Source organism: Rhinatrema bivittatum, chromosome 3 (assembly GCF_901001135.1).
Source record: "Rhinatrema bivittatum chromosome 3, aRhiBiv1.1, whole genome shotgun sequence".
Classification (NCBI taxonomy): domain Eukaryota; kingdom Metazoa; phylum Chordata; class Amphibia; order Gymnophiona; family Rhinatrematidae; genus Rhinatrema; species Rhinatrema bivittatum.
This window is the reverse complement of record NC_042617.1, coordinates 160,463,976-160,488,104: the sequence shown is the minus strand read 5'-3', so window position 1 is coordinate 160,488,104 and position 24,129 is coordinate 160,463,976. Positions and strand designations below refer to the sequence as shown.

The 24,129-nt window shown below is 40.4% G+C and overlaps 1 protein-coding gene across 7 annotated transcripts in view; it reads left to right on the top strand.

Annotated features, from left to right (window-relative positions):
• LTBP1 (latent transforming growth factor beta binding protein 1) overlaps positions 1-24,129 on the top strand; it is a 737,653-nt gene that overhangs the window by 229,350 nt on the left and 484,174 nt on the right. The gene's annotated exons all lie outside the window — the stretch shown is intronic.

Here is a 24,129-nt window from a genome sequence, read left to right as displayed (position 1 = left end):
TGTAATTTTACCAGGCTTTTATTTTATTTCAGGATATCTCTGTCTGCTTATTTGATTGTGATCATTATAGGTGCTCTTGTTGCAAGTTTGTGGCTCCTGCCAGGTCACCACATTTTTATGATTAATAATCCTGTTTTATAAAGCAGATCTATAAGATATCAGGGATTGCAGTTTTACAAACCAGTTGAAATGCAGGTCCACTATAAATGTCTCTTCTATTTATACCTGGTCATGCATGCTTTTCCTTTTGGCTAAGGGAGCTGTATGTTACCCTCTGTACAGACGGTATGTGCGAGACAGCATGTTATATCAGTGTATTTTTATAGGGTGAATCAAACTACATTTCCTGAGTCACGTAGTGACATTGTATCTTTACGTGGGTTGGCAAGTAAGGGAGAAAGTCCTAAGCAGACTACTGAAATTGTAGCAGTCTGCCACTGTGGCTTGGGGTTAGCGGCTACATTTTGCAATTAGTATTTCTGGATTTTTTATAGGAAGTAGAAAGCTTTAAAAACAAGAGTAAAGCTGTTAGGATTTGAGTCCCCCTGTAAATATACTCTAAGCTGAAACAGGCAAAATCTGTGCTTGTCAATTCTCTCCCTTTTAACAGTAGCACTTACATCTCTTGTCCCGGGGTGGGGGGTGAATCTAATTTAAATTCTTTGCTTTTTCCTAAAATGAAAAGGATGAGAGAGAGGGGAGAAGTTGTAAGGATTCATTATTGTGAGGCTGTCTATCCAAATCACCAATAGTGTAGTGTTGGCCTTCCTTCCTTGGTGAAAATGCATGCTTTCTTTGACTGTCAGGTACAGGGAAGAGATTGTTTGACATTTCTCTCTGCTAGGTAGCTTAACTTGCACACATCTTTTTTATTTAATTATTTATTTTTGCGCGCTTTGTGGAATAATTTTCCTTATCCTTGTTTGTTGGAAGTTCTGATTTTCTGCTTCTGTTAGTGTAAAAAACGTCCATTTCCTAACTGATGTTTGTTGCATGAATGAGTAATTTTTGGCAATGTAGGAACTCAATTTAATTTTAAGAATATTTCTTGACTGGCTGCCACGAATTAAAAAAAATAAAATTATATATATATATATATATATATATATATATATCTATATATAAAAATATAGATAGATATTGAGAGAACTTTTTTGGCATGATAGGGAGAGAGGTGGTATTTGATGGAACTTTTGATAGTCAAGTAGAAATGTAATAACCCTGGGGTAAGGCAGTTAGTTACCTTGCTCATATGCTACTGTTCAGTTCAATTGTAATCTGATCCTGCACAGATACTTGAAAAAGTCCGAGGTGCCTTGAAATTCTGCCTGTTGCAACATGCTGTGCACACTTTTCTTCTCTGTCATCCAACCAGCTGGTTTTAGCTATGCTCTGCATGGCATCTTGTACAGACAGTAAACAGTCATTTACTAGTAAAATAAGACTAGCATTCATCGCGAGTAGTAGAAATATCCATTAATACATGTTGTTAATGGTAAATATGTACAGTGCTCATTGAACTGCACCCAGTGCTGAAGGTATAGTCGCACTATGGATGGATACAGGGGCATTATGTTGTTCCTACTTTCTGTTCCTTTTTGCATAATTCCATATATTCCTTTTGTATTTTGGACCGCTGCTGCACACTGATCTGAGCATTCCAATATATTGTCTTCAATGACTCCAAGGTCCTTTTTCTGAGTGGGAGCTCCTAATTGGAAGATATTTATTACCTTGCAATTGTCAACATTAAATTTCATCTGCCATTTAGATGTCCAGTTTCCCAGTCTGGCAATGTCATCCTGTAGTTCTGTCTTTACTAGATTGTAAGCTGCAAGGAGCAAGGACTCTCTGTTAAGTATCTTCGTACAGTCCTGCATACATCTGGTATTCTCTAAACAAATAATAATAATCTGCTTGTTTTAACTACTTTGAATAATTTTATTTTATCAACAAATGTGTTCGCCTCACTCGCTGTCTTTTCCAAATCATTCATGACTAAGTTAAACAACACTGATTCCAGTACAGGTACCTGAAGTACTCCACTATTTACCTTCCTCCAGTGGGAAAATTGATCATTTAGTTCTACTTTCTATTTCCTATCCTTTAACCAGTTACCACTATACAATAGGATATTGCTTTCTATCTTAATACGTTTTAATTTCCTTTGGAGTCTCTCATGAGGGGCTATAATGAATGGCCTATCCTTACTCACATGCTTATTTAAACCTTGCAAGAATTCTAATAGCTTAGTAAGGTATGACTTCCCTTTGCTAAGTCCATGCTGGCTCTCTCCCATTAAGCCATGTTTATCCATGGATCACTCCTGGGTGCTTCTTTAGAATTGGCTTTACATTGTGTATTCTTCAGTCCTCAGGTACAGTGACAGATATGAATAATAGGTTTCATGTTTCCAGTAGCAGTTCTGCAGTTTGATATTTGAGATATTTCAGAACTCCGGGGTGAATACCATCAGGTCCTGTTTATCTGCTACTGTTTATCAATTTTCTCCAGCACCTCTTCAAGATTTCCAATGATTTGTTTCAATTCCTCTGAATCATTTCCCAGAGAATAGTTTCAGTATGGGTATAACCTCAACATCCTCTACGGTAAAGATCAAACAAAAGAATTAATTTAGTTTCCCTGCTATGGCCTTATCCTTCCTGAGCACCTAGTTCCCCCTCTCTTTCTTCCTCCCCCCCCCCCTCCCCCCGCTCCAATCATTTATGGGTACTGTTCAAACTCTCTTCATTGGCACAAAAACCATTTTCTTTTGACACATGGACTTAGAAATAGTTTTCAAAGCAAAAGTACAAACATACTTTCCTTTGAAACTTAGTGAGGATACAAAGTACAGACAGTCACTTTCATCTTTTCTGCGGGTAGAATTTTGCTGGATGAGCATGCATAAAAGTTTGAATATGCACTCTATGATGGTAACTTTAAAACTAGTTTGTGGGCAGCTATGCGTTTGAATTTTAATTCATGAACGCACTTGTGGGCGTATGATTTAAAATACACCTACCTCATGTAACTGTGCCCCTAAATTTTAAGCATATCTTTAGGACTTTGTTGGTTTTAAGTCATGCAGATAAGTGGATTTTAGAACATGCTTGCATGAAGGATATTTCCAGTTTAACCAAGTAGTCCACTAGTTTGCCCAATCTCTCGAGGTCATTCAGACCCCTCTGGATATCAGCCTCCACTCCACCCAGTTGATCCAGACCCCTCGCCTTGTCATGTTAAGGCCTAAAACACGATTTCTGCAGACTTGCTCCTCATCAGGAGCAGCAGTAAATATATGTGGCTAACAAGCCACCGCGTGCTGTGGCCTCCGGTTTTTTAAATATGGATTTATGCGTGTAATGTTCGCCCCTCCCTTTTTCCGCCTCCTTTTTTGTAGCATGCACATATACACATGTAATTAGCGCCTTTTAAAATCCACGTTGCTTGCACACGGCCCATATACTCGTGTATATATGGTCCTTTTAGTGCGAGCAGTGCTTTGAAAATTCGGCCCCCATATGTATACTTTTCCTCCCCCAACATAAACACATCCCTGGAAGAAAATTTCTCCTTTTAATCTGACCTAAAGTATGTGTATTATAGATCAGTGAAAAATATGTAACCGCATTGAGGGAGAGACGTTTCAGACAATTTAATGCAGGTGAAATGCTTTAAAAGTTGACTTTGTAGTAGCCGAGTTGACACTCCCTTGCAGTCTTATATGTTTGAAAAATATTTTATGATTAGTGTTCTTTTATGGAAAGTTTCTCCTCAGATTCTCCCTTGGGCTGCCTTATTAATATTTTCTCTCTAATTTCTTAGTGCTTGTGCTCTCTTTCATTTTCCTCATTAGGTTCTGCTTTCTATTTTTGTAAAGGATGTATTTTTTAGTATTTATAGTCTTTCATTTTCTTATGTTCTTATGTTCTTATGTTCATAGTACTATTTAGCTACGTTGGATGTGGTTTGGTTTTCTTTCTACATTTTTTCTAACTTGTGGAGTACATTTTATTTGGGATTCCAAAATGGTATTTTTAAACAATCCACAAAGATATCGGAGATGAATACAATGCTCTATTATAAAGCCAATGCAAGTGGACAGTGGAGCTGGTGATCTGAATTAGATATTCTGGTCCCTTCTGATGTAGCTTGTGTGTCGGTGGACACCATTATGCTCTAAGTGGATATTTCCAATTAAACACAGTGCAGTTCTGCATGTCCAATAAAGTCTAAATAATTGCTGCAAGAAATATTTGTAAAGACTATTCAATTGTCTATCACGCTCTCCACTTGCATTGAATTTTTAAACAATCTCATTTACATTTATTGCATTTCTTGATCGCTTAACACAGTACCGGCCTGAGCAATGAACTGTAAAACATACATAATATAGTCATATATTAAAAACAATACTCAAAAAGAATAAAAACATAGTAATAAACAATAAAACATACTTAGATATAAATAAATACACTAACGTTAAAAGATAAAAATAAAATAAATGAAACTAAAACATAATGTAGACTATCATAAATAAAATTGTTTAAATAAACATGTTTTTATTGCTTTCCTAAAATCTCCATACTTTATATGGACATTAACCCTTGTAATTGCTGCACTTAATTTTTTAATTTTATCATAAGTCTCCTTTTTTAAAGTTAAATGCTTGAGTAATTACGCAATGGCTGCAAGCAGACACCATCGTGCTGGCGGCTGAAGAGAGGAGGAGGACGCAATAACCGCTAGTGGACTGCTGGCTGCCAGGAAGAGAAAGTGCAGGCCACCAGTGAACCCCATCCTGCTGGCAGCTGAAGAGAGGAGGAGGACGCAGTGGCCACCAGTAGACCCCCATCTTACTGGGGCTGAATATCCTTGGCCCTGTGTGTGTTTGTGTGGCTGGGTGGTGTTTCACAGGGCTCCGCCTTGTTGGCAGTATTATTTAACATGCACTTAGCATCAATCACTAAACTCCTTGCTAATGTCTGTGATGGATACAAAATCTATGCTGATGACATACAGTTTTTCATTCAGTTACATCCCACTTGGAATGAGACTCTCCAACATTTGCACATCTGCATTACATCCATTAAACAATGGTTGCACCAAAACAAATTTTCGCTAAATAGGCCTAAAACAAATTTTCTGTTGATCCAGAGACCTCATTCAAGTTCTCATCAGGATTTTATCTTGTTTGATAAATTGTTTTTCCATCAAAGTACCTATTAAAAATTTAGGGTTTTTGATTGACTCAACCCTTTCCTTTCAATCTCAAATCAAATTTGTCATTAAATCAGACTTCTTTAAACTGCGTGCGTTAGCAAGCTTGAAATATCTCTTGTATAGTCATGACTTTCGTACAATTATTCAAGCAGTAATTTTTCCACTCATAGATTACTGTAACAGTTTCTATTTGGGTTTACCATTTAAAACATTGCATCCATTACAACTCTTGTTAAATGTTGCTGCGCGCTTAATCACTGGGACAAGGCAGTATGAACACATTACTCCGGCACACTCTAGTTTACACTGGTTACTGGTGCAACAGCGAATCATCTATCCCTCATATCATTCTTCTCTTCCCGACAAGAGACTCCTGTTTCACCCAGGGTTTTGTCAGGGGATTCAAAAACTTATATGAACAGATCACCACTCTTTTAACTGGGAGCCACTCTGCTGGAATGTTTCACCATCTTTAAAAATATTTTATAAAAACAAAATATTAATTACTAACTACTCCTACAATATTATCTCAAATTGTTATTCACACAGCTTCCTATATCATTCATATAATGAATTACCTGGCCACACAATTAACATAAAAATATACACACATACCAAAAAATGTCTCCACTTCCAAAATAAACATATGCACTGCAACTACTCACCTGGAAACTCAATTATGACCCTTCTCACCACCATAAATCACAAAGTACCACAAATTCTATCTTCAGTTCCAGGACCAACTATTATTATCCTTGTCACAGCTACTAAAGACAAAAACAGAACCAAAATACATTAATACCTCATAACAACCCAACATTACCCTAATCCATAAAATCGACTATATATCTCCTTAGTACAAAATCAGCTTATAACTTACCCGACAGCTTTTCCATCCCTTATTGCAGCACTTTCATGACGTTTAATTTCAAAAACAGTACTCATTCTTCTTGGACAGCTATCAACAATAAACCAGCAGAATACATTACTACCACACTTTATACATTTATTTATATCTCCCTATCAACAGGTACAATGTTAACTTACCAAGCTGTTTATCATCCTCTTTCTTAACAGTATAACTGCTGTATGTTGTAATTGATAGGAAGTGAGATGAGCGCCAAATGCCATTTCTAGTTGAACGGTCCACCTTTTTCTTCTCCCCTTTCTTAGCTTTTGCTGGGTAATAGTTACCCGGATTTGCCCCTCTTCCTTCTGTGTATTTTACTCTGCACTGTAGTGTAAGTGACTGGTTCGTGGCAGTGGCTTTCAAGTCTAGTTTTGCTAATGACTGTTTTTATCAATGCTGAAAGGCATGAAATTAGTTATTCATGTTGTTGCAACAATAGTAGTACCGAAAGGCAGATGACGCACAGAATACTGTATTTCAGGGGGAAAAAAAGATAAGAAACTTGAAGGTCAAACTGTGTCAGTTAAATCGGATGGAAATCAGAATGGAATTTTAAAAACAGATTTGGCATCTTAAAGCAACTGTCCAGTCCCTTCCCCTCTTGTACATTAGAATTGCTTCTTTGTCAACTGTGGCACGTTGCTGTACTTGGATTGAATGTGAGTACTGAAACTGCATCACTGTATTTGGTACTGACTTTGATGAACTTATCGTTCCCATTAGAATGGTGATGCATGTCCAATTCTTTTCAGCAGACTTAACTGAATCTACTGCTTCCTCAGGTGTAGTAGCCATATTCTACAGTCAGATTAGATAACAGTACTTTTTTAATTTTTTTTTTTTTTAATGAAGTGCATACAAAGCTTTTTACGTTTTGAGACCTATACCACCAAAATGTCATTGCCAGCATCGTACTCTCGCCAGAAAACGTGCTTATGTTTCTCCTATCCACCGAGAACTTCAGTAACTTCCTGTCACTCTCGTAATATCGGTGGTCGCCTAACCAACCACAAGTGTTAATTTAACTATGCTAAGAGAATTATGAGCACTCCCTGCACTGCTGTGTGCATGTATCCTCCCACCTCCGCATTTATTCACTCAACTTGCACCTGTACCCACCTCCTCCGCTACACTCCATGTAGCTGATGACGTGGACTCTTGTCCTTGAAAGCTCGTGCCTGAATGAATCTGGTAGACTATAAGGTGCCATCAGCCTCTGGTGTTTTTGCCGCAACAGACTGTCGTGGCGTCCCCTCCGGAAGTTCCCTCTCACTTAACTCTCCCAGTGTGAGATTGCCATATCGATCTTCTGTTTAAAATGCTTTCCCGAGTTTATCAAACAGTTTTTTACTTCACTGCCCACACATTACCTGCTCTTGGAGCCCCCAGCCTCTTTCACTTTTCTTGGAAAACCTTTATCCTCCTCTGCAGCTCTAATTGGAATAGTCTTGCTCTTTCTTGTGATTGCCTAATTCTCTTTTGATTTTCAAAGTTGATAACATGTTCATTGTTCTTTATTATTACCCTGATCAGAATCTTTTCATGGGCATATCTGGGAAGTTCTGATTTCCAGTCACATTGACATTGTAGAGGCTTAGTGGGGAGGGGATGGTGGCAATAGCAGCATGCACACACATTTTCCCTCTCCCACACATGTTCACTCTCACGCTCTTTTTCACATACATACATGCTCATGCTCTCATATGCACACACTTCTCTCTCTCTTTCACCACATGCACACTCATTTCTCACTCCTCACCCCAGCTTGTTCCAGCTCCTCACACCCAATTGTTCCAGCTTCTCTTCTTCTTCTCCAAGTTCTAATTTTCCCTTGTTTATTGTAACTTTCTTCGCTACATATCAACACCAGTTTTCGTTCAATGTTATCACTCCCCTGTTTTCTGTAAACCGGCATGATATGATTTTATCATGAATGCCGGTATAAAAAAGCTTTAAATAAATAAATAAATAAATAAATAAATCCCCAGTGACAGCAGCCTCCTCTTTCACTAGGCCTGTGGGACCAACAGATCTCCTTTTCCTCTTCCTCCTGCATGGGTTCAACAGTGCCCCTGTTTCTTTTTCCCTGCACGGGCCCAGCGCTCCTCCTCCACCCCTCCTTCGTAGCTCGTGACCTTTTCTTCCCAGCTCGCTTCTGCAGCACTGCCTAGAGTATTCGGTTGTTAGCCCAGAAACCTGGTAATTACTTCAGAATTCAGGAGTCTCCTAGCCACATCTGGAGAGTTCTCATGTATGTGCATCGTCTTGTATTTAATGCCTGTGTCATTCTGACTATGCCTCCTTTTTTATTCTTTTTACCCTCTTCATGACATTTAAGCATCTATGTACAAAGCATCTTTCCCATAGACAGGATTTCCCAACCAGAGTGCTATCAGTCCTGATCAGGTGTGCCATGGAAAAGTCTCCACTGCCTGATGCTCAGATCCAGACCAGCATCTAGTGTCTGTTCTTAGCAACTCACAGCAATGAGAGACAGCAGAGGTGACTCGTAAATATGTAGGTTCTCTTTTCTGATAACATGTGTAATCATGCTAGCCTCTTCTTCCTAGCTACAGCATGAGCTCTGAAGTGTGGTAATTAATGGGTAACATATAGGACATGCACAGCTGGGCCCTGCTTTATGCAGAGCACCTCATCTCTTCCCTCATGAACTGCCTCCTTTGAATCTTTCCAGTCTGAGTGAGAAGGAAGGAGTATGCACTGAATATGACTCGTTCTGAGTGTTGGGATAAGCTCTGGCAGCCACATGCAGTAGCCAAGATTATAAAGCAAGTCAGCTGCCCACATCACATTGACTTCTCTTCTCCTGTACTTAGATATAAAAAGAACTGGTCCATCGTGATAGTTTATGTATCTCTGTCCCCTTTCTTCCTTTGTTTTAAAATTTGGAAGAGAGACTAGTGGGGTTTTCAATGCTTCCCTAGCTCTTCTATTGACCATGAGTCCTTCATCTATCCACACTGCCTGTACTGTGGAGCTTGATGTGCCATCCAACATTTTAGTTAATATAGACGTGCCTTTCGTTTATTAAATAGGTTGAGAAATATTGCTGTGGAGAGATAAGTATTTATATGGTATTATCTGATTTATTCTTTTTGATTGGGTGACTAGTGAATTGAATCAAGGAAGAGCGTTCATTGTGATCTACTTGGATTTTAGCAAAGCTTTTGATATTTTCCTGCATAGGAGGCTTGTGAATAAAATGAGAAACTTGGGAGTGCATGGATTATAAACTGGTTAACTGTCAGAAGACAGCATATAGTGTTAAATGGAGTGTACTCTGAAGAGAGAACAGTGTTAAGTGGAGTGCCACAGGAATCTGTTTTGGGACAAGTTCTGTTCAGTATCTTTGTGAGCAACATTGCGGAAGGGATAGAAGGTAAAGTTTGTTTATTTGCAGATGATACTAAGATCTGCAACAGAGTAGACATGCCTGAAGGAGCAGAGATTGAAATGTGATTTAGAAAGCTTGAAGAGTGGTGGAAGATTTGGTAGCTGGAAATCAATGCCAAGAAGTGCAGAGTCATGCATCTGGGATGTGGTAATCCAAAAGAGCTGTATGTGATGGGGGAGGGGTGAAAGACTGATGTACACGAACCAAGAGAGAGTTCTTGGGGTGATAGTTTTTGGTGACCTGAAGACAGCAAAGCAGTGTGATAAGGCAATAGCTAAAGCCAGAAGAATGCTGGTCTGCATAGACAGAGGAATAACTAGGAAGAAAAAGGAGGTGAGAATGCCCTTGTACAGGTCCTTGGTGAGCCCTCTTCTGGAGTACTGTGTTCAGTTCTGGAGTCTGTAACTCAAAAAAGATAGAGACAAGATGGAAGCAGTCCAGAGAAGGGTGACCAAAATAGTATGGAGTCTTTGAGGAGAGGCTGAAATATCTAAATATGTTTACCCTGGAAGAGAGGAGGTGCAGGAGAGGTATGATACAGATCTTCAGATACCTGAAAGGTTTAATGATGCACGAACTTCGAAACATTTTCATTGTAAAGGAAGCAGTAGACCTAGGGGTCACGAAACGAAACTCCAGGGGGGGACAACTCAGAACCAATTTCATGAAATATTTCTTCAAGGAGAGGGTGGTGGATCCCTGGCATGCCCTTCTGGAGGATATGATGAAGACAAAAATAGTCAAAGAAGTCAAAGGGGCATGGGATAAACACTGCGGATCCCTAAAGGCTAGAGGACGGAAATGAAGAAAAGGGTGCATGGGGGTAACCTGTATGGTGTGGCAGTTACTACCCTTGGGGATTACTACCCTAAACCAATAAGCCTTGATGCTTTTGACACAACTGCTACATCGCTCTCCGCTTCAATGGCAAGGAGGGAAAAAGGGGAATTAGACAACAACCGACTCGAGCTCCAACTTTTATGGTCTGGGTACTGATATGCAGACATGAGGGAAAAAGCATAGGACTGCTTTTATGGCCAAGTCCAAAAGCAAAGCATGTCAAACAGCATTGTCTGAATTTTCAAGAAAGCTCCTCACCCATTAAAAATGTTGTTAGCATTATTTTTTTATGGGTTTAACATTTGCTTGGTTTTGATTGTAAATATTACCACTCTTATAAGGCTGGGGATAACTGCATGGAGCGGCAGTTACTACCCTTAAGAGAAACATGGGGGGCAACCAGTTTGCCCAGCAAGAAGCTTGCTGGGCAAACTGGATGGACCATGTTATTACTATGCTATTATATCAGCAATGTTTGCACTATGTCTGCTGAATCTGGAGGTATATGCCCATATCAGGGTGATCAGAAATAACCAGTTTTATATTTGTAATCCCAGGTATATGATGATTCTGCAGCATTATAATTACATAATTAGTGCCCTTATAGACTTTTATTTGGTAGTGCATGGAAAGAGCTTGCAAAGTTTGATAGGTTACTGCTTATAGGGATTGGATGGACAACAGTGCTTATAAAGGCTATCATATTGCTCCTGCTAAAATGACAATATACATTTTTTCAACATTTTATATTTCTTTTCTTTTTATTTAGAGGAAGAAGTTTATCAGCCTAGCTGTCTGGGTTTCTGCCTAGAACAGAGGGCAGAAATCCCAGTTAATTTGATTCGTTCCAAATACTGTTAAATATATTTTAGTGTGATCTATAGCATAATAGTGGTTTAAAATGTTTTTATTACTTTTTTTTATCATTCTCTGGTAAAGAGTAAAATTACAAAAGATAAGATTACCCTGCAAATCTATTTTTTTTTAAATGTCCTTATATTATATGACTGCTAAACCGTGGCCTTATTTGGTAAAATGCATTTGACTCTGCAGTACTTGCAATAATTATCATTTCCTGTCTATCAGACTTGATAGTCTTATGTTGTATTTTCTGCCAGATGAAATCTTTTTTTCTCTCTCTTTATACCTGGCAGCTAGCAGGAAGAGAATTCTTGGAACCTTTTTTATTGTTTGGGGGGGATAATAGGTGGGGAGGAAGCACAGAATTAAGTACTGCATATTTCACCAGCATACCAGACAGTTGGTTTCCCTATCTTGAGTGTGCTTTAGAAATGGGCAGAAAGAATTCTCTCTCTGTTTTTTTAAGCTGCTGATGTAAACCATCCAGGATATCACCATTACATAGTAACATAGTAAAAATGATGGCAGATAAAGAGCACTTGGGCCCCATTGAGTCTACCTAGTTGTCTTGCTTGCTGACTGCCACTTAGGGTTAGATGAGCACACATATTCCCAATAACCAAACCAGCACCAAGCTTTCTCCATGTTCTCCACCCAAGCTTTCAACCCCACTTCCTACATTGCCCTTCATATGTGTGCAAATCATACTGGTTGGGAGCATTGTAAACATGGTGCAGGTTAATACTAATCTATTTGGAAGCCTAATGCTGATTTGAGGGTCAGACCTTGCGTCCTTGTCTTCCATGTATGACCGCAAGGCCCAAAATAATCCACACAGCCATCGGCGTGACAGTTGCCCAAACATCCGACTTCCTATGAGACCTAAAGTGGATCAAACCCAGGTTCGTTTTGGAGAGCAGCTGTCCACTACACAGGCAGCTGATACAAAACGGCTGCTAGAGAAAAACAAGGAGATCTTCTCGAACTTGCCTGGTCATACCCACCTGGTGCAACATAACATCATTATGTTTCCAGCAATGACCTTATTGGATTCCTGAGGCCAGGTGCCACATCATCGAGACTGAAGTGAAGGAGATGCTTCAGCTCGGGGCAGTAGGAGTCGAACAGTGATTGGACCTCACCCATAGTATTGGTGCCGAAGCCAGAGGGGCGCATAAGGTTCTGTATCAACTTTAAAAGGATCAATGAGATCTCAAAACTCAATGCCTATCTGATGCCATGAGTGAATGAACTGATTGAGCTTCTGGGATCAGCCCAGTTCAAAGGAGCTCCCAATTCTTGATTGTATAATTCCTCTCTGCTGGAGAGAACGTCCTGGAAAAAAAAGTAGCAGGGCCAGAGAGACCCTTGGATGGTTATGTTGACTGAGAGCAGCCTCTACCCCAAGGGTAGAAACATCTACCTCCAAAAAAAAAAAAAAAAAAAAAAAGCATAGCTTTCTGCTTCAACGGTAGGGAAGAAAGACTGATACTTCACTTTCAATGCATAGCCAGAATGGATCTCTGCTTCAACGGCAGGGGGGAATGAAGAAATGTGGATCTATATTCAGGCAGCAACCAACAAGGACTGAATTACATAGTCTGGATAAACAGACTAAAGCTTGCTTATTGCAGTGGTTAATACCCCTAACTAATTAAGCTATTTCACTTAGATGCAGTTCCAACACTGCTCTCTACATTAATGGCGGGGGTGGAAGGGAAATAGAATAAAAAAGGTTACTAAGAGCCAAGAGTAACAGCTAAGTATGAGAGAGAAAAAAAAAGTGTGAAAGCTTGCGGGGTAGACCGGATGGGCCATTTGGTCTTCTTCTGCTGTCATTTCTATGTTTCTATATATGTTTCTATGTAAAACAAAGGGTCAGTCAGTAACCAGGTGTGGTAGGCAGGGTCCTTGAGAGAATGCTTGCTTCAAAGCCTGGAAAGCGTCTGAGGCTTCTGTGGACCAGCTTCGAGTGTTAGCATCCTTTTTGTTTAGGGCTGAAAGTGAAGTTGCAAGGGTGGAGTATCTGGCTGTGAATTCTCTATAATAATAAGTGAAACCTAGAAAACGCTGTAGGTCCTGAAGACCTACCAGCTATGGCCAGTCGAGAATGGCTTTCTGTTTTGCAGGATCCATGTGGAAGCTGGTACTAGAGATAATATATTCCAAGAATGGGGGGAGTTCTTGCTCAAAGAGATATTTCTCTAAGTTGGTGTAGAAGTGATGTTCATATAACCTTTGTGGTACCTGTTCGATATGCGTCCAGTGTTGATGCAGAGATTGAGAATAGATGAGAATATTATCGAGGTATATTGCCACATGGAAATATAGAAGGTCTCTGAATATTTTGTTTACCATATTCTGAAAAACCGCAGGGGTGTTAAACAGGCCTAAGGGCATTACCAAATATCCCTAGTGTTCATATCTGATGTTGAAGGCGGTTTTCAATTCATCTCCTTTGCGAATGCATATGAGATTTTACTCTCCCTGCAGGTCCAACATAGTGAAAATTTTCACCCCCTGAAAACGGTTGTTTTAAGTCTTCACTTCTTTGATCGATTCAACATAAGGATCCGTGAATTCCTAGCGCTATGCCGTTTCCGTTTATGGTTATTCATCACTGGCGTATACTGCTCTTCATCTCCACTTCCTATGGCTATGTCTGATCTTCTCCCACATGTCTGGGAGAATTAGACCTCTTTCTTTTACTTTATTCCCCTCAGAACCACTATGTTGGCCTCATATATAATTGCATAAAATTGCTAATAGGTTTCTTGATGTTTGGTTTTAAAGCTTGTTTAACTCAGGATATGGTCATTACTCTGCAAAAATTAAAAAGAAACAGGGTGACAGGCCTAGTTGCTCAGTGGCAAGTCCTATGCACTGCCATGCAGACAAACTGGATTGAATTCCAGAGCCAAACTTTTGTCCCTGTCCCCCACCCCCTTTCTGTGGAGGTAGCATTAACAGTCTTGGGGAAAGGGAGTCTTAATCATCATTCAGTGGTGACACTTAGTGGCCAGGCTTAGGGTCCATGTTAGCTGAGTTCTGGAGGGAGCCACAATTTGTGGCTCTTGGTCAAAGACCTGTAGGTCTGATGGTAGTCTTAGAATATAAGATTTGCCATACTGGGTCAGACCAAAGGTCCATGAAGCCCAATATCCTGTTTCCAACAGTGGGTAATCCAGGTCACGAGTACCTGGCAAGGTCCCAAGGCATAGATAGATTCCAAGCTGCTTATCCCAAGAATAAGCAGTGGATTTCTGCAACTGTACTTTAATAATTGTTAATGGACTTTTCTTCCAGGAACTTGTCCAAATCTTTTTTAAATGCAGCTACACTAATAGCTTTCACTATCTCATCTGGAAACAAATTCCAGAGCTTAATTATGCATTGAGTAAAAAAATATTTCTCTTATTAGTTTTAAATGTATTATCTAATAACTTCATTGTGTGTCCTCTGGTCTTTGTACTTTTCAAAAGAGAAAACAACTGATTATCGTTTACGCATTCCATTCCAATTTTGGCAATAATTTGGCTAATTTCAAGATTAGTTATTCTGTCAAACATAGTCCATTTAACCAGACCATGTGAGTCTTCAGGGGCTCTTGTGAGAGAGCAGACTGGTAGATGAGTTTTCAACCTATTAATTCTATCTAATAAAGATGTGGCATACTCATTGCAAGCAGTATTTCGAAAATTATAGTTTCTCATGCAGGAAGATGACCGGTCCTTAATTACATTTTTAACAACATCAAAGCATAGTTTGCAATTAATTTTTCATGAATCTGTTTAGCATAGAAATCCTTTTTTGCTTTATTGGTTAATGCAAGGTATTTTGTTAGGAGAGATCCATAATTTCCCAGTGATTCAGAAGACTTACGTTGCAGCCATTGCTCTCTAATTGCCTGAGGGTCTGTTTGTTGCGTGTTAAATTATCATTGTACCGAGGCTTCTTATGTTTGGAAGTATTCTTTTCTTTATAGTTTTCATCTGGATTGGACTGAGGTTTTCAGCCATGTCATTGACTATCTGATCACAGGAATCAAATACCGAAGAGGCATTATCCCGATTTAATTCAGGGAGCTTATTTTCTATTGATTTTGAAAGTACCTCCATATCAAGCTTTTTTTCTGAAGGTAAAAGCATGATTTTCATCTATACTTTTTTTTTTATGGAGGGTTGAGGAAGGTTTTTTCTGCCTTTATTAATTGGTGATCAGACCAGGGCAATATAGTGCAAGAAGTATTGATTAGACAGTTATTGGTATTGGCAAATATTAGATCTAAAAGATGTCCTGCTTTATAAGTAGCTTTAGAAACAAATTGGGACCACCCCAAGGCATCCATTGTCTCTTTAACCCCCCCCCCCCCCAAAAAAAAAGCCCAAACATAACACAGGTGTTTTATCTACATGAAGGTTGAAATCTCTTACAATTCAGGTAGAGTCTGGTGATGAATACACCTTAGTGAACAATTCAGTCAGTGGTGAGCAATCTTTTTGTCGTATACCTGGGGGACAGTAAACTAGTCCTATGTTTAATTGAGGAGATTTTAGAATTGCCACCTCATAGGAAGGGTTAGTTTCTACTTTCAAGGGGACTAGCTTAAGTTCTTTTCTACTAATTATTAGTAAACCCCCACCTTCTCATTTCTGTCTGGGGAAATGAAATACATCATAGGATGAGAAATTTGGTTTAAGAGGACATTATCTTTGACAGTAAGCCAGGTTTCAGAAATGCAAAAAATAGATGGCTTTAAATCCTCTAACAGGTCATTAATCAGAGGGATGCTTTTTGTCAGAGACTGAGCATTTAACTGAAGCAGAGTAAACATTAAGCAGGCAAAGGCCTCTGTTTCACCATGTAGGCTTCATCAGGGGAACTCCATGTTCATATTAAATGAGGCAGCCTAACACATTGCATTTTCATACCAATGAAGTAAAAATAAATAAATAAAATGGAGTTTTTTTTATGAAACCTATTTTCATATGAGACATTGCTTTTTTCTTCAAACAAGCTCAAAAATCTCCCACTCATACCAGACATTGTTTCAACAAAATAATGAGAAAATGAACCAAGGTACACTCACCGGGGTAGATTTTCAAATAGCGCGGTTTGGCGTACTTTTGTTGGTGCATCAGGCGCCCCCGAAACGCTACGGCCCGCCCCGAAAACGCCGCGCAGATCGGGCCCGCCCCCTCGACATGCCCCCGACAAGCCCCCCTCGGAAAACCCCGGGACTTACGCGAGTCCCGGGGTCTGCGCGCGCCGGTGCGCCTATTGAACATAGGCGCACCGGCGCGCAGGGCCCTGCTCGCCTAAATCCGCCCGGATTTAGGCGGATTTAGGCGAGCAGGGCTCTGAAAATCCGCCCCACCATGTACACTATCAGGAAACTACACACTTGTACCTGTTCAAATTAGAATAGCTCCTCCCACCTATGTGGTTTCTAATCTATAGCTAAGCACACTGAATGGACTTCCTATTTAATTAACATAACTCCTCCCCCTTTTTAAAATATATTACCAGGGAAACTAAATAAACTCTCCAATTTAAGTTAATCATCTCTTCCTGCCATCTAAAATGTTACATTATACCAGCACTTGCCCAGTGTCAGAAAAGCCAATAAAAACACTAAACCTTATTGCTATACAAAACTTCCCAACCCATCACATAATGACTTAGTCAAATTTTAAATCCCCCCGCGCGCAAAAATGGGGGTTACATGCGTGGTTGGGACTTGTGCGCGCCGCGCACATCTTCAAAGGGGCCCAGGCATGCGCATAACCCCTGTTACGTGCTGAAGTGCCGGGCCAGTTAAAGGGGCGGTCTGGCGGGCAGGGCTGGACCGGGGAAGGGATCGCCGGTGCGCTCCACGTTGCCAAAGGAGCAGTAAGCAACAAAATAAAAACAAAGAAAGGTAGGACAAAGGGTGTAGAGGGTGGGGAGGAGAGAGGAAGGGTAAGGGAGGTTAGGTAGGGGGGTAGGGAAGCTCCCTCCCAGTCCCCTCCTTAATTGGAGCGGACTGGGAAGGAACTGGGAAAAGGGACCATTGCGTGGCCGACACATGTGTGTTATAAAATAGTCGTGTCCACATGCGCGAGCCGGGAAGCGCGCGCACATGGACACACGCGCGTAAGTTTAAAAATCTACTCCTTAGTATATTAATGGTCCTAAACAAATGTTTACTATCATAAGTGAGCTCACAGTGCCTCTATCAGAGAACGGCATTGTTTAAATAAACCGGTGTTAACTTAAAAAAAGATGATAGGCCAGTCTGTTTCTTGATAAAGTCCAGTAGGATGCAGTGTACGCCATTTAAAAATACATTTTTGCTCATATTGTAAACATAAACTGATATCTTTTCCTCTTCTTTCCCATTAAAAAAAAAAAAATTTGCTGGATCACAAACAGTCGACTTGTTCTATAATATGAGGTACCTGTAGCCAGTATTCCAGCAGGAGAGCCTCAGTTTTATTATGGAGCATACAGCTTTTATGATCAACTATATGCATTCTAATCATCCAGCATGCTTCTTGCAGTATTTGCTTATCTAGAGGTTTTGTTTTTTTTCATCCTACGTTACATTTTCTGTACCATCTACCTGGTCAGTTTGATTGTACTAAATCTACATGCGATTGTGTCCATGCAATAAAATATACATTGCCAGGTTAACCTTAATCGATTTTCAGAAAAATTTATTTGTGACAGACTAAATGTAAAGTAGATAAGACAATTTGGCCCAATGGGAGACATCCGAGGAGGGTACTAAGGGAACTTAGAGAAGCTCTGGCAGTTTTGCTAGCTGTCCTTTTCAGTGCTTCTTTAGAGTTGGGAGTATTTCCGGAGGACTGGAGAAGGGCAGATGTTCCTATTCATCAAGTGGAAGCAAGGCAGAAGCTGTGAACTTACATGCTGGTTAAGTCTGACCTCTGTGGTGAGCAAATTAATGGAATCGCTGCTAAAACAAACCACAGTGCAGTTTTTGGAATCCGACTAATTACAAATCTAAGGCAGCATGTTTTTGTTTTTTGTTTTTTTTTACCAGAGGTAGATCTTGTCAGATGAGTCTTTTTCTGCTGTCCTGTTTCTGTGTTTCAATTTAGCTGAAAGCCCAAAGGAGCAGGAGGAAAGTGCAGAATCTAAAATAAAGAAATAAAAATAATTTACTCATTGTTTAGGGATCTTGAGGACTGCTGCAACTCTGTGGTAGCAGTTGTGCCTCTGCTAGACTTGAGAGAAAGGTACCATAATTTTTAATTGCTATTTTATTTATCGTTTTGGTCTTAGAGTGTGATAGGGATGGTTAATTCCCTTTTTGACGATCCTTTAGCCTTTTGTAAAAGTTTTTCAGCCTCATACACCAGCAGGATCAACAAGGACTCAAGGGGGGGAAACCAGTTACCTGAAAGAAAATAGCTACAGTACCTGAATGAAATCCACTTTGAAGCACTGAAAAAAGTGCAAAAAGCAGAATATAAATCTAAAAATAAAAAAATTTAAAAAAATGTATTGGCACAATAGAAAAATGTATGCTCTGATAAACTGCTGCTTTAAGGGGGTGAGGAGGGTACTAGAGAGCTTGTTGCTGAATAGACGGGTGAGACATAAAGCTGTCCAAGGACCGAGCCAAAAATCAGTAAATCTTGCAAGTAAAATTGCTGCCTCTTTCAAATACCTATACCAGGAGTTAGCTGTCATGGCCAGCGGAAAATCAGGCAGCCTGAGTGGCTTTTGTGATGTGGTGTCAAAAACTCCAGACAGGACTCTCCATCACCACAGAAAACTGCTGCTGGCAAGGAAACCTTCCTCAACTTAATCATTAAGGAAGTGCGGTCCCTGAAAATATTAATGACAGGGAATCATGGTTTAGCAAAAGAAATTAAAATGGAAGTAGGTTCCCTTGCAGTGCAGTTCTCTTTATTTCAAAAGAAAGTTGATGAATTGAAGGAAAACTTCTTTGCTGGAAGATACTGTGACTCTGCTGATCTCTGATGAAAATAGTAAGGATTGGAACAACAATCTGAGAATTTTAGAGATGCCAGAGGTAATGAAGGGCGATCATCTGGTAAAATTTATGGCAACATTTCTGCCAAAGCTATTGGAAATTCATTTTAAAAAGGGCTTTGAAATTGAAAGTGCATAATGTCAGCAGCAAAAAAATAGCCACGGCCAAGGACGCTTGGTATTTTGAGACGCACTTACTGGAAATCTTGAAAAGATTCAAGGCAAGGTCTCCTGTCCTGTGTGAAGGAAACAAAAATGTCATTGTCACAGAGCTGAATAGTCATAGCACAGAAAAGAGAGACATTTCTGGCAATGCACCAGCAGCTAAGAAATATAAAAGCAAGGTTCAGCTTACTCTGTCCTGTGTGGGTAAATGTCAATGTGACTAATAAGACCAAATATCCTCAAAATGATATTGATTCTGTTTCAGAAAAAAAAAAATAGAGACTTGGTGATTCAAATGGAAAATACCAGGCTGAAAAAGTTTAGATTAGTTTAGCTTATTACACTTCTTAAGAACATAAATTGCCATAGTGGCTCAGACTAAGGGTCTATCGAGCTCAATATCCAGTTTCCCAATCTAGGATAAAAGTACACTAAATAGATCCCATGCTACTAATGCTGGTACTAAGCAGTGTCTATTCCCATAGGGCCCGAATTTTAAAAAGCATGCTTAAAATTGGGTTTTACATATGTAAATACACTTTACCTGTGTAAGCGGGCTTTTGAAAATTGCTACAGTATATGCACATAGGATTTACTCACATAACTACACTTTACATGGGTAAATGGCTTTTGAAAATTGCTATAATACTAGTTAAATTTACACGTAAAATTTTCGAAAATTGTTCTCTAAGGGGCAGATTTTCAAAGGGGTATACGCGTAAAATACGCGCGCACCCCCTGAAAACCTGCCCCAAGCTCCCCCTGCGCATACCGAGCTTATGTTGCATAGGCTGCCGGCGCGCACAAAGCCCCAGGACGCGCGTAGGTCGCGGGGCTTTCGTGGGGGGCGTGCCAGGGGCGTGTCGGGGGCGTGTCGCGACCGGGGCATCATTGGGGGCGTGCCGGGGGCATGTCGCGGCCGGCGCGTCATTGGGGGCGTGGCCACGGCCTCCGGACCAGCCCCCGGACCGGACCATGGTGCGCCGACAACCAGCCCGGCGCATGCAAGTTACGCTTGCCTGAGGCAGGCGTAACTTTCGCAATAAAGGTGGGGGGGGGGGAATTAGTTAGGGCCAGGGGGGGCGTGTTAGTTAGGGGAAGGGAGGGGAAGGTGCGGGGGGGTGGTGGAAGGAAAGTTCCCTGTGAGGCCACTCCGATTTCGGAGCGGCCTCAGAGGGAACGGAGGCAGGCTACGCGGCTCGGCGTGCGTAGGCTGCCGATTTTGCACAGCCTTGCACGCGCCGACCCTGGATTTTAAAAGATACGTGCGGCTAAGCGCGTATCTATTAAAATCCGGCATACTTTTGTTTGCGCCTGGTCTGCGAACAAAAGTACGCGTAGACGTACTTTTATAAAATCTACCCCTAAGTCAATTTGATTAATAGCAGTTTATGGACATCTCCTCCAGGAACTTGTCCAAACCTTTTTTTTAAACCCAGGGACGTTAACTGCCTTAACTATATACTCCAGCAATGAATTCCCGAGCTTAGTTGTGGCTGAGTGAAAAAGAATTTTCTCTGATTTATTTTAAATGAGCTACTTGCTAACTTAGAGGTAGATTTTAAAACATGCATGCGTGTCCATGTGCGTGCTGTTCCCGCGCATGCACATGGACGTGCTGATTTTATAATATGCGCACGTCGCCACACACATTATAAAATTTGATACCGCGTGCACATGCACCTCGATTTTAATATCTGCATGTGCAGCGATTCGCGTACACGGGGGGAGGGGGAATTTTTTTTAAAGTAAGCTTGGTGACACGATCGGGCCTTTGCCTAGTTGCCTCCTAATCCGCTCCAATTAAGGAGCGGACTGAAACTTTCCTATCCCCCTACCTACCCTTCCTCCCTTTTCCCCTCTCCTCCCTGATCCCTAAACCTACCCTAACTGACCTCTTTGTTTTTTATTTATTTCAGAAATTATCCGATCCTTTGAGCTGCAGTAAGTTCCATATGCTAGCTGGCTGCCAGTACACGCTTCCCCAGGACAGGGGTTTTTGCGTGTGCTGAGCTTTGAAAATTTGGGCGTTAATGAAGTTCCCCCAGTCCTTAGCCGAAAGAGTAAATAACCGATTCACATCTACCCGTTCTAGACCTCTCATGATTTTAAACACCTCTATCATATCCCCCCTCAGTCGTCTCTTCTCCAAGCTGAAAAGTCCTAACCTCTTCAGCCTTTCCTCATAGGGGAGCTGTTCCATCCCCTTTATCATTTTGGTTGCCCTTCTCTGTACCTTCTCCAGTGCAACTATATCTCTTTGAGATGCGGTGACCAGAATTGTACACAGTATTCAAGGTGTGGTCTCATCGTGGAGCGATACAGAGGCATTATGTTATTCTCCATTTTATTCACCTTATTGCACTTCCTAATAATCTAACATTGTGCTTGCTTTTTTGACTGCTGCAGCATAATGAGCTGACAATTTCAATGTATTATCCACTATGAAGCCTAGATCTTTTTCCTGGATGGTGACTCCTAATAAGAAACCTAACATTGTGTAACTTCAGCATGGGTTATTTTCCCTGTCGGCATCACCTTGCACTTGTACACATTAAGACGGTAACTTTCAAACCGGTGGGTGTGCGTGCCCAGGGGATGTGGCTGATTTATAACGTAAGTGTGCATGTTATAAAATAGCCTACCCAGCACACAAGTGCGCTCAGTTTTAAGTGGACCCACATCTTTGTGTGCAAAAGCCATTTCTACAGCATAAGTAGCAAAACTTTAAAAGGGCCGTGTGCCGACGCCATTGCATATTTTACCAGTTCCTCCCCTGTTCTGCCAGTTAAAAGCTATGTCCTCCAGACCTCCCTGGTTTGAAAGCCTGTACACTCCCCAGTTACTCCAGACCTTTTACACCACTCCGAAATGGCTCGTTAGGTGGTTTGTTTTTTTTTGCATGCCATCCTCAGCAGAAATAGTTAGGCGGCAGGGAACCCCAGCCACAAATTAGATTGCGTAAGTGTTTACATGCAAATTTCTAGTTCAAGTTTCAAAACACCCATGCCCCTCCCGGACCACACCCATGCCCTACCCCTTATACAGAAGTTCTGAGATGTGCGTGCTGTGGCATTTATACATTTTAAAATCAGTTTGGCGCAAGCGAGCCTGACGTATTCGCACATCCCCTAATTAATACGAGCATCGGGCTTTTAAAATTCACCTTTAAATTTCATCTGCCATTTGGATGCACAGTCTTTTAGTCTTACAAGGTTCTCCTGCAGTTTATCACAATCCGCTTGTGATTTAACTATTCTGCATCTATGAAAACTGCTCTGACTGTGCCTGATTTTCTATTGGCCATGACAGCTATCTCTTTGCATAAGTATTTGAAAGAGGCAAGATTTACTGATTTTTGGCTTGTTCCATACAGAGTAGATCTCTCACATTTCTGTTCAGCAGAAGGCTCTCTAGTGCCCTCCTCCCCCTTAAAGCAGCAATTTTGCAAAGCATACCTTTTTCTATAGCGCCTGTGCTTTCTTTCAGGTAACAGGTTTCCAAATGCCCCTGTTGAGTCCTACAAATTTGTCGTTCCCCTTTCCAGATCATTTATAAATATATTGAAAGGCACCGGTCCAAGTACAGATCCCTGAGGCACTCCACTGAGAAAACTGACTATTTAATCCTACTCTCCTGTCTCTTAACCAGTTTGCAATCCCCAAAAGTTAATTGCCTCCTATACCATGATTTTTTAATTTTCTTAGAAGCCTCTCATAGGGGACTTTGTCAAACGCCTTCTAAAAATCCAAATGCAGTACATCTACCACTTAATTTACTGCTATTTCACTTTACATATTAAAACTGTTTACAGTATTAAATTAAATACAAAAATCTAAAAAAAATATTTATGTACTGCATATTACATCAGCACAATAACATATAAATCAGTAAAAACAAAAAAAAGAAGCAATATACTAAAAATACTATTTAAATGTCATTAAAAGCTTGGTGAAGCAATCGGTGAATTTTATGCCTTGTATTCTTGGTTAGGGCATTTCAAGATGATTTTTTAGTTTTATTTATTTATATATATATATATATATATATTTTTTTTTTTTTTTAAATTATTTTTTATAATTGCAAATGAGTGTATATACGAGTTGGGGTTTTAGCAAGATTGATTACAACTGGAAAAATCTGAGTACCTGAGAGACTTGGGAAGAATTAGTGAATCAGCTCATGTCATGCTTGTATAGTTTGTTTCAAGTTTCTGGGAAGATTTGTTCTTGAGGAATGTAAAATATGATTGTGTGTATGAATTTACGTTGAGAACAAAGAGTCCTGTCGTACCTCTGTGCAATGTGAAAACATTTTTTTTTAAATGTGATGGGTATGCAGAGAATGCATCATAGTAATTCATGTCTATATGGAAAATTTTCAGATGTACTGATGTGATTGTTTAAATTTAAATGTGAACCAGTACGTTTTGCCAGCAACCTAGGACTTTAATAGGTAATATGGTGATGAACGTACGATGATGTCTGAAGTATGAAAATATGTGCACTAACCCAGTGTTTCTTGGCCTCTGATCCATGGGCAGACAGTTGCCCCTGGCAGCATTTTTGCCGGACCAGGGACTGGCAGTCATTGCAAGAGGAAGCAAACTTGCACTGCGGCCAGGAGTGAGACATTCTCTACTGCCTTGAACTGACCCTCTACTGGGCCAAAATGTCCTGGTAGCAGCTTCTCTCTGGGTGCCAGT